This window comes from Pinus tabuliformis, chromosome 8 (assembly GCF_031772625.1).
Source record: "Pinus tabuliformis cultivar Carrire ecotype Pingquan chromosome 8, CPIR1, whole genome shotgun sequence".
NCBI classification, from domain to species: domain Eukaryota; kingdom Viridiplantae; phylum Streptophyta; class Pinopsida; order Pinales; family Pinaceae; genus Pinus; species Pinus tabuliformis.
This window is the reverse complement of record NC_142294.1, coordinates 1,258,198,061-1,258,212,657: the sequence shown is the minus strand read 5'-3', so window position 1 is coordinate 1,258,212,657 and position 14,597 is coordinate 1,258,198,061.

The window sequence follows — 14,597 nt, the reverse complement described above, 5'->3', positions numbered from 1 at the left end:
ATATCAGCTCCTATTTGGTAAGGAACCCATTTTCCCCATAGAATTTGATATACATACACTAAGGATAGCCCAAGAAGTGGGATTGGATTTAACTGAAGCCTAGATTAATAGACTACAACAAATAAATGAAATACATGAAATTCAGCTATTGGCTCTACATCATACTACACTCATTCAACAACAAAGAGCCAAGTGGCATGATTCCCTGATTAAGAAAAGGACATTTCAAGAGGGTGACTGGGCTCTTCTTTACGATTCCAGGTTTCAAGACTTCCTAGATAAATTGCAAACTAGATGGTTAGGCCCCTACGAAATAAAGGAAGTACATGACAATGGCACTCTTACATTGGCCACCATTGATGGGTTTGGTTCTTCCCTCAAAGAAAATTGGCATTGGGTGCACCTCTACCAAAAACCACTTACAAGAGGATTCTTTTACCAACAAATATGTGAAGAATCCACCATGAAAATTCTAATTGTAGAAGGAAATCCTTCAACATCTTCATTATTGTAAAGAGTTATTTCCTTTTTGTAAAAACTGTAAATATGATTGCTGATTTGATTTTCTGCATCTTTCATTTTTTGTTGTTCACTATTCAGAACAACACTTTTGGTTTTCACTCTTCCCACTTCGGAACAACAGTTTTGATTTTTGTTGTTCCCACTTTGGAATAGCACTTTTGTTTTTTGTTGTTCCCTTTTCGAAAGATCACTTTTGGTTTTTGTTGTTCCCACTTCGGAATAGCACTTTTAATTTTTTGTTGTTCCCTCTTTGGAACAACACTTTTGGTTTTTGTTGTTCCCTCTTTGGAACAACACTTTTGGTTTTTGTTGTTCCCTCTTTGGAATAACGCTTTTGAATTTTGTTGTTCCCTCTTTGGAACAACACTTTTGGTTTTTGTTGTTCCCTCTTAGAAACAACACTTTTAATTTTTGTTGTTCCCTCTTCAGAACAACACTTTTGGTTTTTGTTGTTCCCAGTTTGGAACAACACCTTTTGTTTTTGATGTTCCTTGTTCGGAACATCAATTTTGGCTTTTGTTGCTCCCAGTTTGGAACAACACTTTTGATTTTTGATGTTCCCTCTTCGGAACAACACTTTTGATTTTTGTTGTTCCTTCTTTGCAACAACACTTTTGATTTTTTTTGTTCCCTTTTCGGAACAACACTTTTGATTTTTTTTGTTCCCACTTAGGAATAGCACTTTTGGTTTTTGTTGTTCCCACTTCAGAAAAACACTTTTGATTTTTGTTGTTCCCTCTTTAGAACAACACTTTTTATTTTTGTTGTTCCCTCTTCGGAACAACACTTTTTATTTTTTTTGTTCCCACTTCGAAACAACACTTTTGGTTTTTGATGTTCCTCCTTCGGAACAACACTTTTGGTTTTTTTTGCTCCCACTTCGAAAAATCACCTTTTCTTTTTGTTGTTCCCACTTTGGAACAACACTTTTTGTTTTGTTGTTCCCACTTTGGAACAACACTTTTTGCGTGCTTTCTATTCCAACTTTGGAACAAAACTTTTTTTGTTTCTTGTTCAAATGCTACCTTTTGCTTAGAATTTGTTGATGTTCCTTATTTGGAACAACATTTTTGCTTCTTGAGGTCATGTGTTTTTTAAACAACACCTTTTTTTCTTTGCATTATTGTGATGTTGAACAACACTTCCAAGATTATTCCTAGCTCATCTCAGCCACATTTTTCTGATTCCATTTCATGAAATGAAGCACAATACCTTTATGAGGACAAGAATTATGGATTCTATTGAAGAAAGTGAATACTCTTAACATTATGATCTTTAACAAGACAATTTCTTGATGACAGATTTCTTAAAAAAAAAATGGGGAAGGACACAATTATTTATATATTACTTTACTGTATTGGTTTCTGTTGTATATAATATTGATTGATCATATTCACCATGGTGGTTCCACCCCTCCTAGTTATAATCCTCTTTGTCTATTATAATTGATATTATGGGTATATTCTTTTCTCTATTGATATGTTCAACTTCTTCCACCATCCCTGCTCTTAAGGAGTACTGAGCCTCCCTGTATTTATTACAAAAATGTGTAATAACAACAAATTTTGCCTACAGATAGAGGATAGGAGGTCTCATTAAGAGCCAGCCTACCATGTTAATAAGGATGTAGCAATGTGACATTCCCACTATGGCCATGACATCAGGGTTATGATCCAAAGGATGGCTAAAATATCCTTCGAATAGGGGGTCTCATCATGAGCCGACCTGATCACTTTTGCTACTTCCCAGTGAATGTCAGTGTGGTCATCTTGTTACCATGCCAACACATTGATCTCTTCTATAGAAACAATGGAATTCTCCAACTATAAATTGACGATCCTGGCTCATATGGGTTAAAAGGCAACTCTGTCGAGGCTATGAACACCTACTAGCAAAAAAAGCTCTGCTTATGGTATTGAAGTTCCATTTTCAACATCAATAATTATTATAATACCCTCTTCTTACTTTTATTTCTATCAGAAGAATTATTTCCTTAATTTATCCCTACCTTGAACCTTTATGCATGAGTTCATGTTTTTAGTCAATCATATCATTTGCAGCTGGAATATCATCAACAAATCATCTTCTCTTGCATATTGTTGTCCTTTTTCCTTATCGCATAAACTATCATCAACCAAAGCATCTTGTCTCTTATCAATAACCATCATGACACACCTTGCTTTCATTATATCCATAGCTTTTACAGTCCTCTCATTAATATACATACTCTGTCCCATATAAATGTCGTATCTTTCACCCTTGTACGTTGCTGTCAGAACAACATTCCCCCATCCATTCAATTATAGGAGACCTCTCATCTTGAAGGAGGGAGGGGCCCTTCATTACACTCATGCATGTATTATAACTGTTTTATTGGATTTCATAGGTTAATATGGTACTCTATGATCACGCGGCATGTGGCAAAATAATAGTCCTCGAATTAATGAATTATCATAAAAACATCATTTAACATTGGAAAACTTAGCTGTTACAATTTACTTGATGTTCTATCTCTCTGTTGATGTATGTTGCTGTGCTTTCTCCACTGCACTAATCCTTTGCAATAGTAGGAATAACTCAAGCATTATGACTGGTAAGTCATTGCGCCGAGAACCTTTAGTGCTAGAAGTCTCCAACAAAGCCAGGGAAATTCTAGTCCGTGCACAGTGGATATCATACCTCACAAGATTTCAGCCCCCTAGTGAGGAAATTGCTATTGAATTTCTACAGCACCTGCAGAATGGGCAATCCTTGGTAAGAGGTAGAATAATTACAGTATTAGATGCTGTAATAGCTGAAGTATCTTGGCTATCGGTGGAAGGAACTACATGGCCAAAAAAACACATAATGTTATAAGACACAGTCGACATTTTTAGAGATGCAAGCGAGGAACTAACCAAGAAAGGCAAGGGCATACAACCGTCTTCTCTGGCAGAACCATGGCGTGAGTTGGAAAATGTTGTCTATAGGTACATTACCTGTGATTGACGACGAGATGTGGTAAGACCATGACAAATCAAACTTTTAGCTGTTTTGAAACTAAAGATCACTATTAATCTGCCATCTTTCTTGAATTTATTGATGCATGATACCACCGATAGAATAAGATGGGCTAGGTACCTAGAAACTTTAGTTAGCCACCATGGATTGATTAGACTAATTCTTACCCACAACCTCATTCAACAAAACTTAACTTGTGATGGTCTCATAGCTCCCCTAGAGATTAGCCAAAATCCTGTAATCCAAAATCCTGAAATTTGGGCGATAAGCCAGTAGGGCCCTATTCCTAAAAGGAAAAGGATTACCCACTCAAACATTGAACCCCACAAGGGTAGGCGGTCTGCGAGGTTACATCTAGTCCAAAGAATGTCTGTAGATAGTGTTGAATAGCCTGTGGAACCATCCAGACCAGTTAGTATACAAGACTCTAAATCAAAACCAGAGGAAGAACTTGAACAAGGGGAAGGATGTCATCCAGAATCAGAACCCAGGGAAGAGGCCAATTTAGGACAAGAACCCAAGGAAGAGGATAGACCAGACTCAGAACAAGAAAGGGCACAACACCTTGATGATGAACTAGAAAATGAAGAATAACCTCCTCAAACATCAACCATGAGTCCCAAAAATGATATTCTACAGGATTTTGACACAGGGATGGCTTAGGTCCTAGAAAATATAAATGCACAGATGCAGCCTGGAGGATCACTTGATCCTAACCTAATGGGCTGAATCCCCCAAAGCTTCTGGGCATACAGAAATTCTTCCCTCTGGCCAGGAAAAGGAAGCAGGCACGTAAGTTATTCATGAGTCAGAAAACCAATCTGGTGACACAGTTTTATTGGAACATAGCCGCGATAAACCACAAGAATCTTTAGATACAGAAGCTATTGACAAGCCTGTTAGTGTAAAAGATGCTGCTCAAAAGAGGCAAGTAGCCAGAGCAAAACTAAAGAAGCTAAGACAAAAATATCAAAAGTTTCGAAAGACTGTTAAAAGGCTATACTGGAAGCTTAAAATAATTGCAAATGACAAAGCCCAAAACACTACTCCTGAGGTAGTCTCTGTGGCTATGAAAATGGAAATATGTAAGGGTAGGTAAACAAAGACCCAAACCAAACTTATTCCTACTCAAACAATAGCCACCCAGGAAAATTTGCATGCAAACTTAGTGGATGTAGCTATTCAGATTGAGGGTTGGTCCTCCCACAATAAGGAAGTACAAACCGAGCAAATATCCTCTCATAGCATAGGCACTCAAACAGAAGAACAAGCCAAGGATATCTTGTCAAGCAAAGACCGTATTCTCCTAAAGCTATAGGAAGAACTGATGCAAGCCTAACTTGCTCTACAAGAATGTGAACAAGAGATAGTCCCTCTGCAAAAATATCAAGAGTTGCATAAACAGTTTAGGGAATTAACCATAACTGCGAATGGGAATTTTGACAAATTTAGATAGGAAGAAGAAAAGATGAAGAAGGTGAAGACCAAGCTGGACAGAGCTAGGAATCAGATAGACACCATTTTCTCATTATATTCGGATGTCTTGACATGTAGGTCTCCGGCCAAAAATTATGCCTTGTTCTTATTAGAATGGTACTTATTGTTAAAGGTTAAAGCCGTAAGAGCTGGCAAGCCAATCGAGTTAAAGACAACTAAAGATTTTATAAGTTGCTACAAGGAACATGGGGCAAAATTCCAAAGGCTTCTTTGTGAATTTTATCTGCATAATTTCATATTAGAAGGAGAAGTTGATAAGAACCCTAGCCCTTTTGTTGGAGATATTCAATTCCTGGCTTTTATCTCTTTTGCAGTTAATAAACTTAAGTGGTTTAAGACATATAATTCATTGCGAAGACATTAACACGAGTTGGATCTATGGGTAAGAAGTGAGCCTACTCACCCTTTGCAACTGTTGGCTAGACATTAAAGGATGATGAAACGAAGAAGGCCTAATTCGAATTTTAGGGCCCATACATAAGGAAATTGTATAGAAAGGAACAACATATTTCCTCTCTATCCAGGAAAGATCCTTGACTCCATCCAAAATGAGATGGATGGTCTCAACTAACAGTGTTAAGGAAAGATAACCATTTAATTATGGGAACTTCAAAGCTGCTGCAAGTCAGTTAATCACATATAGCTATCTTATTTTGAGGGAAGATCCTTATTGGTTGGGATGTCGATTTAGATGTCCCATTATTTGGTATCCTCTTGAAGGGTATCGATTTGACTATGAGTTACCTAAAGGACACAAATAGATAACCTTTGAAAATCTGGCACAAAATCATGGTTTCATGCGTGATAAAGAAACCTTTTTTCCAACCTACTCTTTAACTACATTACATAGGAACTATTTATTTGTCATGAGGACATGAAAAAAGATAAGCAGGGGAGTATGTTGAGCCTTGCAATAGGTATGTATTTACTCTTGATTATTGTCCTTTTCCTCCTTTCTTGTCCATCTTGTGCCATGATATAATAACACATTGATAGTATTTTGATAAGGAATGAATAAAACTTCTCTTGATATGATTTGACTGACCAAACTAGCTCTCATTACATTTGATGTAGAAAAACAGCAGAAGGAACAACTGTTGTTCCAAAGTCATAACAACAAAAGCTAATCGAGGAAAATGAGACGCATTGGGTGCAGACTGTTATCACTTAGATTTTCCCTGAAGTTGTAAGAAGAGGGAAAGGGGTCTGAGGTGAACACAAACCAATTTTTAGTTACAGAATCTAGTCAATCTGTATCCGGAAAGGGATCTCTCTTTAAGGTTTATCTTTGTTTTGGAAAATATTAGGCTAGTTATGATAACTTTGGAGTTTTGATTGTATTTGGTGGTGAAATTCAGTAGTAGAGGGGACTGAATATTTTAGGCCATTGGGTTAATGGAGTCAAAGAAGATGGCTCAACTGGATTTGGTTTTTCAACAAAGGATGGCTTCACAGGGCAAGATAGCTAAACATGGAGAAAATAGAGATTTTAAAAGATGGAATGGACTCAAAAGGGATGAAGGGAAATTAAGAATCCTTCAACATGTTTTAAGAGGAGGGAACTTGGATGATCAAAAACAAAAAGCAATTAAGTATTTTTTACTAAACGATCAAAATGAGTAAACTAGGAAAAAGGAGAAATTAAGAATTCACTGCTTATGCTAGTTTAAAGGAAAACATTTAGAAAAAAAAGATTGAAGACAGATTGCACTTGAGCACTTTCTAAATTATTATTTTTCGTTTTGATATTCAGATATGAAACACAATTGATATAATAAACAAGAAAACAATAACACATGAGATATAAGATACTTATTTGTCTGGTGTTTGACACATGAATCCTATGAAAAGTCCTTTGTATTAATTCTTCATCCAGCCAGCCATGCAAGATTTGTCCAACAACACTTTATTCCAAAGTAATCAGTTTTACAGCAATGTCTAAGAATCCACATGAAATACTTCAAATGAAGAAGTATTTATAGTAATTGTAAACTGAAATATCTTGAAAAAGATCAAGAATAGTTTCACAAATATCTCCAACTTTTTACATTAATAGAAATTAAATAAAGGACATTCAAAACTAATGAATCTATTTGGAACTATTTCTATGCGTTAATGGTGACAAAGAAGAGAAAGTTGAATTTGATAGCAACTGTTAGTTGATGATGAGGCATCCCAGTCACTAACTGCATCCTTCCTTTGTGCATTCTGCCCTAGAAATTATGCAAACTTAGGGTCCAATGATACGCTTTTATATGTCGATGCATGATAGATAGGTAAAATGTGAAAGAGTTTTTTGTAGAGAAAACGCTCTCAGTTTTCCAAAATTCATCTCCAGCTGTTCACAATATTCTCTGCAAAAAGGTGTCAAAAATAGGACTTTGCACAAATTGAAAACTAGGTTGTGAAGACATGCGCTTATCTCCCTCTTGGTAATACTTGTGTAAAAAGTGAGAGAGTTTTTAGTAGAAAAGCCTTTTCTAAACAAAAATCTCCTCCAGTTTCTCAAAATACTTCCTAGATTGGCCAAACTAGTTTCTTCAAAACTATGACTTAAACAGGAAATTTCTGAAGAATGTACCTTTTTTGCTCTGATTTCATCTTTTAACCTTAAATTAGTTTCAACTTTTTTTCACTTTTACTTTCGATAAACTTCATTGTAGCTGGTGAACGACTTTTCATATTTTTTTAACTCTTAATGTCTTCATATTTACTTTTACTATTTACTGTTGACTTTTAACTTTTATCGCTATTTTTTTCATCTGTCTTCATTTTGACATGAATTTGTATACTCTGTTTTGTAACTGTCTTCCCTGCTGTTTATCTTCATGCTAGTTGATTTACGTGACATGGTCTTCAATATGATACTCTTTAATCCTGATACACTTTGACTATTCTTTACTGTGTCCTTTTGCCTTCAATATGTAGTTTAGGTTTTTACTGTCTGTTTCAACAGTAAATCATTTAATTTCATGTTTCCTTTATTTGTCTTTCAACTATATGTTTTATTTTCCATCTCTCTTTGAATAGATTTGATAAAAATCTTTGAATAAATAGGTCTTATGACTAGTATTAAGACTGTTTATCCAAGGATGTGGTCTTCTGATCACCTGTAAAACAAAACAAATTGTTAATAAATCATTGGTTTGCAGGGGAGGTCAAAAAGGATTCATTTGAGCTTGAGAGGTATGTAGAGTGAGTCCAGAATGATTTTCGGGAGGTAAACCACGCTTGAATTGGTTAACAGAGTGTTCAGGTGGTGTAGATGGGTTACATAGGGTTTTACTGCACAATCAAGTGAAAACGAGCAAAAATGGGGTTTTTGTGTTTAAACGGGTAAATGGTTGATATTGGCGGCTGAATGAAAATGGTAGTTGGTAGCAACTAAATGACGAGACATTTTGTCATTTAGTAGAAGGCGACAAGTGATTTCTATCGCACCACTATTGGAGGGGGGTGGTATTTGGCTTTGAGCCAGTGATTCTGTAGGTTACTCAACGTGTGGCAGAGGCATTGTTCAAAAACCGCTTTGCGATCGTGCACTAATGCGTGGTCGCAAAGGGTCATGTGATATTGATAATAGCCCCTCAAATCTTGGGGTTTTGATCAGATGATTGTCGAGGATATGAGATGGCAGAGATTTAATGAAGCTTGGCCTGATACATTTAGGAATTAATTAATCATATCGGGGTTGATGGGATTGGACGGGGAGGCTGTTAATTAACTGTGAGGGTTAATTAATCCCTTATTAATGCGGCGGGGGATTGAGGGTTGTTAATTAGTTACTATTTAACTAATTAATCTTGATTAAGGATGTATTATGGTTATAGCTAACCAAGGGGTGGGATATATATAAATTCGGGGTTTTATATAGTTACAATAATACGTGACAAGGTAAACTTTATAAGGGATTTATAAAGTAGTACAAGTTAATAGTTAATATGTCATAATGAACGAAAAAGCACTAAGTATAAAAACATTTGATGTGTGTATTTAAACGTAGGCTTAAAGTGAAAAAGGATCTTATGAGAAATATTGTAATTTTCCTAAGTAAAATAGAATTTTACATAGGAAAAAACTTATGAAGTGGAATGAATGATTTATGAATGGTTTTAAGTACTTGGGCTTTATAAATTATTGGGTTGAGTGTTATGTCCCTCCAGAAGTCAGAGAAATTCTCTGATCCCCTCTAATTTAGCAAATACCTTAGTACTTAGGGGAAATTAGTGAAAATTTATGGAAAATAAGAAGGGGAGTTAATTATTATGACTTTGTTTTGCTTGAAATGTTTTCAATATAATACCTGCCTTGCCATTGTGATGAAAGTAAAAGATTTACACATTTAGAGTCATCATTCATCACATATAACTGTGCAACCATCATCTACCTACCCTACCTACTTTAACCTAGCATTTTTACTTCTTTATTTGGGTGCACTTAGACTGGAAAACCCTTATCAAACTTTTCTTTTCTTTTACATGTAGATATCTATATAAGTCTAGCCTTATTATATCCAAGGGCTCATATTAAAATGTTGAGCTCCTTTTATTCACTCTAACTATCTACTTATTTGCCAAGATTATACAGTTTGGTAATATTTTATTCTCTATCTCTACAACATGAAATTGAAAAATGAACTAGCCAAGTTTAAACTATTTGACTATTCATGAATTGTGTCATAAGTGACAAACTGCACACAATTTTTTATTATGCAAAAGTAAAAAGTAGTGGCAGTTAGACTTGCACACTTTCCTGGTCTTTATTTTTTTGGGGCTTCATTTTCTTTCATTTTTTGACCATCTTTTATTCTTTTCACCCTTTGATTTTTCTTTTAGGGTATACCCTCTTTACATTTTCTAAATTTTTTTATTTTTTGGCAAATATGGAAAACCTTTGCAACAAGTAAAGTTATGAACATATTACATAGCTCATCAACTCAATCATGATATATGACACCTGTTGTTATAGGAGCATAACACTGGCTCCACTTGGGGATGGCTTTTACTAGTGGAAAGTGAAGAACAACAGATCAGATGGCCTCTCAATGATTTTGATTGCACTATGAAATGCTTTTTCTACTTGTTTCTTTATTGTATGTATGATAGTAATACTTCTAAAGCTTAGGCCCTTCTCTTCGGGCTTCAACTTCACAATTTTACCATCCAATCAACACTTAAACATTTATTCTTCGTTCTTGAATCCCACTTGAGCACTTTGTCACTTAGGTAGGAATTTTTAGCTTTGGTCCTTTTATCAAAATTCTTTTTAACCTTTTCCTGCACAACTTGAGATCTATCCTGAAACTAAAAGGTGATCCAACCTTCAAACCAAATTAGAAAATTATCAAGACCTTACGGCCTTTTTATTGGATTCAAATATTTAACGATTTATTTCATAATCTATTAAAAATTGAATTAAATCAAACTGAAATCCTACCTACTTATTTTAATTAGATTTCTGACTACTACTTCGGTAAAATGAAACAACCAATGCAACCAATCAAGCATCATATACATTGGAGACCTTTGTTGCTTGTGATTGTTGGTGTTTAAAATTTAGATCTTGCAATCAAATATAGCTTTGTTAACCTTTGAGAAGATAAGGAAATTCTTGATCTCCTTTGCTGGATCTAGAAACTGTACAGAAGGATCTTGTAAAATATATACACTATTCTTGAACTGATTCAAACAACTATATAATTGTTCTGGATAGCCTTCATGCCATGAAACTGAAATGTCAATCTTACCTTTACCGCCCTGCATTTTTTCAGCTGGTCTTTGTGATGATATTTCTACTGATTGTAATGTTTGTCTGGTGAAACCATTATCATCTTGATTTTGACTCTCATAGTTTGTTAATGAAGATAAATTCTAATTGCATTCATCATCCAACCTATCAGCTATTGGATGATAAATAACTTGGAAGGATTGCTGCAACTTATTACATATAGGTTCAAATGGAACTTCATAGATTTCTACAAGTTGCTCCTCCTTTTCTTTAAAAATTTTATACCACATTTCCTTTGAAAATTGAAATTATTCAAAACAAATAGGTAGGGAATCATCTTGTATTATTTGATGATATGTTCCAGCTTCCAAGTCTTCTTCTACAAACTAGCATTCAATGGCATTTTGGGGCTGCAAATCTAGATATGAGAAGTCTTGAACAAGGATTTTATTGCCCTCTAGATGGTTAATATCAAAACTTGTTGACATTTGATTTCTAATTGCATGATAGTTATTTTTGATAAACTGAAACGAAGAAAAAAAAAATGTTAAAGTTCCTTCACTGATTTCAAAATTTTTTGGACTTTCCTCCTCAATCTCATAGCTTAAATGAACAAGATGATCACTATTTTCAAGTTCCTAAACCTGAACTTCATTATTCCTCAAATTATCTTTTAATTCCATTGTAAATTTAGTTTGGATTTGAAGAACATAATTATCATCATATTGATCATATTTCGGCAAATCATCAAAAGAGGTAATGTCATCAAACATACACATTAGATCAGGAGATTTCTCCTCCACATATTGCTGTATGAATATATCTTTTGATCTATGGTAGATTGAGTTGGTAGGAATTGGTTCATGAATATCAACCTCTTCTTTTTGTGAAACAAATGTGTCATGGTGATTTTGAACAAAACATTCAACTTTCATTATGATCTTATGAATCATTTCCTCTATTTTCTTTATCAAAATGTCGAGTTTTTCGTCTTTTTCTAGTTTTAATTTTTTTGTTCTAATTTGTAGATTAACTTCTGCATCTACTGCCATGTTCTACATTTGTTCCATTGTTAAGGGGTTTCTTTCTCTTAGATGAAATTCTATCTCTGAATCAAATGCTCTTGGATAACGCAAAAGAGTTGAACCATGGGGAGGTCTTATATTTAATGGTATTGAATAATAGACTTGATTAAATCTAGCTGAAAATTGTTGTAGTGTTTCATCTGGTTGTATTTTTAACTAATTACATTTTTCTATGATCACAAGAAGATTGAATTTAATTATCCATCTATCAAGGAAGAGTTTGAGAAACTTCTCGAGATTTGAGATGCTTGCCTCAGGTAGGTTTTTGAACCAACTCTTGACTTTGTCTTGCAAGGAAAGAGCAAAAAGCCTAATACTGACATCCTCTTCATCTACTTCAAATAAGTTAAGATAATCTTCAAAAGCTTGACTATGTTTTTAGGCAGTGATACCATTCTCTCCATCAAACCTAAGGAGATACTTGGGATAATTGTTAGGGAAAGGATGGAGTGTAGGAGGCAAAATGAGTGGTTTATATCTATCAGAAACTTTATAAGGTACTAGAATATGTACAAGGATTGTGTGATCAGTCTTAATTTTTTGATTCTCCTTAATTGGAAAATGATCTTTATAAGGGTTAGAAGACTGCTACTCAAATGTGTAAGGAGACTCTATATCTACATTTTTCAAAGGAAAATAATAAAAAATTAATCTAAAATCATCTCTGAAATACAATGTACATTGGAAAACTTTATCAATGAGAAAGAACATAATGCCTTGGATAACAATCCAAGTTAAAACCCTGATCTTTTCACATAGTTCTTTCAGGTTCATTTCTCCTGTGGAGTCTGGATTGTTAAATTGATTTGGAGTCGCCAGGTGGATGATTTTAACCTTTGTGTGTCTGATCATTGTCCGCCATCATAGATTAGATCTAAACCTGTAAAACAATTCTGAAGAAAAAGTTAGTTCTCTAGGAAGCCAAATTTTGAGTATTTTATGATTATTTTGCTTTTTAATGAACTTTCAAAACAACTTCTATGATTTCTTTAAGAGGCTTTAGATATGAGATTTAAACTTTCTTAAATATTTATTTGACATGAGGGACTGGTTGAATGTTTGGAAATTAGATGTTCAATTCTCAAACTAAACCAAAGATAGACTGAAGCAACATTCATCTATTATGCACTTGCAAAGCAAGAGTAGTTCAAAGGCTACCTCGCTAACTTCAGGTTCCGTCTGTAGTTTGTAAAGCAAACAATAATAACAAACAAACAAACTTTTTGTCCCCAGTGGAGTCCCCATTATGTTATCACTCAGATTTTCCCTGAAGTTGTAAGAAGAGGGAAAGGGGTCCGAGGTAACCACAAACCAACTTTTAGGTGCAGAATCTAGCCAATATGTAACCAGAGAGGCCTCTCTCTTTAAGGTCTAGATTTGTTTTGGAAGATATTAGGCTAGTTATGATAGCTTTGGACTTTTGATTGTATTTGGTGGTGAAATTCAGTAGCAGAGGGGTAGGAATAAATATTTTAGGCCATTGGGCTAATCGAGTCAAAGAAGATGGCTCAACTGGATTTGGTTTTTCAACAAAGGATGGCTTCACAGGGAAAGATAGCTAAACAGGGAGCAAATAGAGATTTGAAAAGATGGAATGGACTGAAAAGGGATGAAGGACAATTAAGAATCCTTCAACATGTTTTAAGAGGAGGGAACCTGGATGATCAACAACAAAAATCAATTAAGGATTTTTTACTAAATGATCAAAATGAGTAAACTAGGAAATAAGAGAAATTAAGAATTCACTGCTTATGCTAGTTTAAAGGAAAACATTTAGAATAAAAACGATTGAAGCCATATTGCACTTGAGCACTTTTTGAATTATTCCTTTTCATTTTGATATTCAGATATGAAACGCAATTGATATAATAAACATGAAAACAATAACACATGAGATATAAGATACTTATTTGTCTGGTGTTTGACACATGAATCCTATGAAAAGTCCTTTGTATTAATTCTTCATCCAGCCATCCATGCAAGATTTGTCCAACAACACTTTATTCCAAAGTAATCAGTTTTATAGCAATGTATAAGAATCCAAACAAAATACTTCAAATGAAGAAGTATTTATAGTAATTGTAAACTGAAATATCTTGAAAAATATCAAGATTAGTTTCACAAATATCTCCAATTGTTTACATTAATAGAACCTAAGTAAAGGAAATTCAAAAATAATGAATGTATTTGGCACTATTTTTATGGATTAATGGTGAAAAAGAAGAGAAAGTTTAATTTGATAGCAGCTCTTAATTGATGATGAGGCATCCCAGTCACTAACTGCATCCTTCCTTTGTGCATTCTGCCCCAGAAATTCTACAAAATTAGGGTCCAATGATACACTATTATATCTCAATCCACGATAGATATGTAAAATGTGAAAGAGGTTTTTGTATATAAGAATGTTTTTGAGATAAACCTCTCTCATTGTCCAAAAATTCATCTCCCACTATTCAAAATATTCTTTACAAAAACATGTCAAAAATAAGACTTTGCACAAACTGAAAAATAGGCTATGAAGACATGGACTTGTCTTCCTCTTGCTAATACCTGTGTAAAAAGTGAGAGAGGTTTTTGTAGATGATCCTTTTGGGAACAAAAAAATCCTCCAGTTTCTCAACATACTTCTTCGATTGGCCACAATAGTTTCTGTAAAAATATGGCTTAAATAGGAAATTTCTGAAGAATGTGCCATTTTTGCTCTGATTTCATCTTTTAACCTTAAATTCCTTTCAACTGTTTTTCACTTTTACTTTAGATAAACTT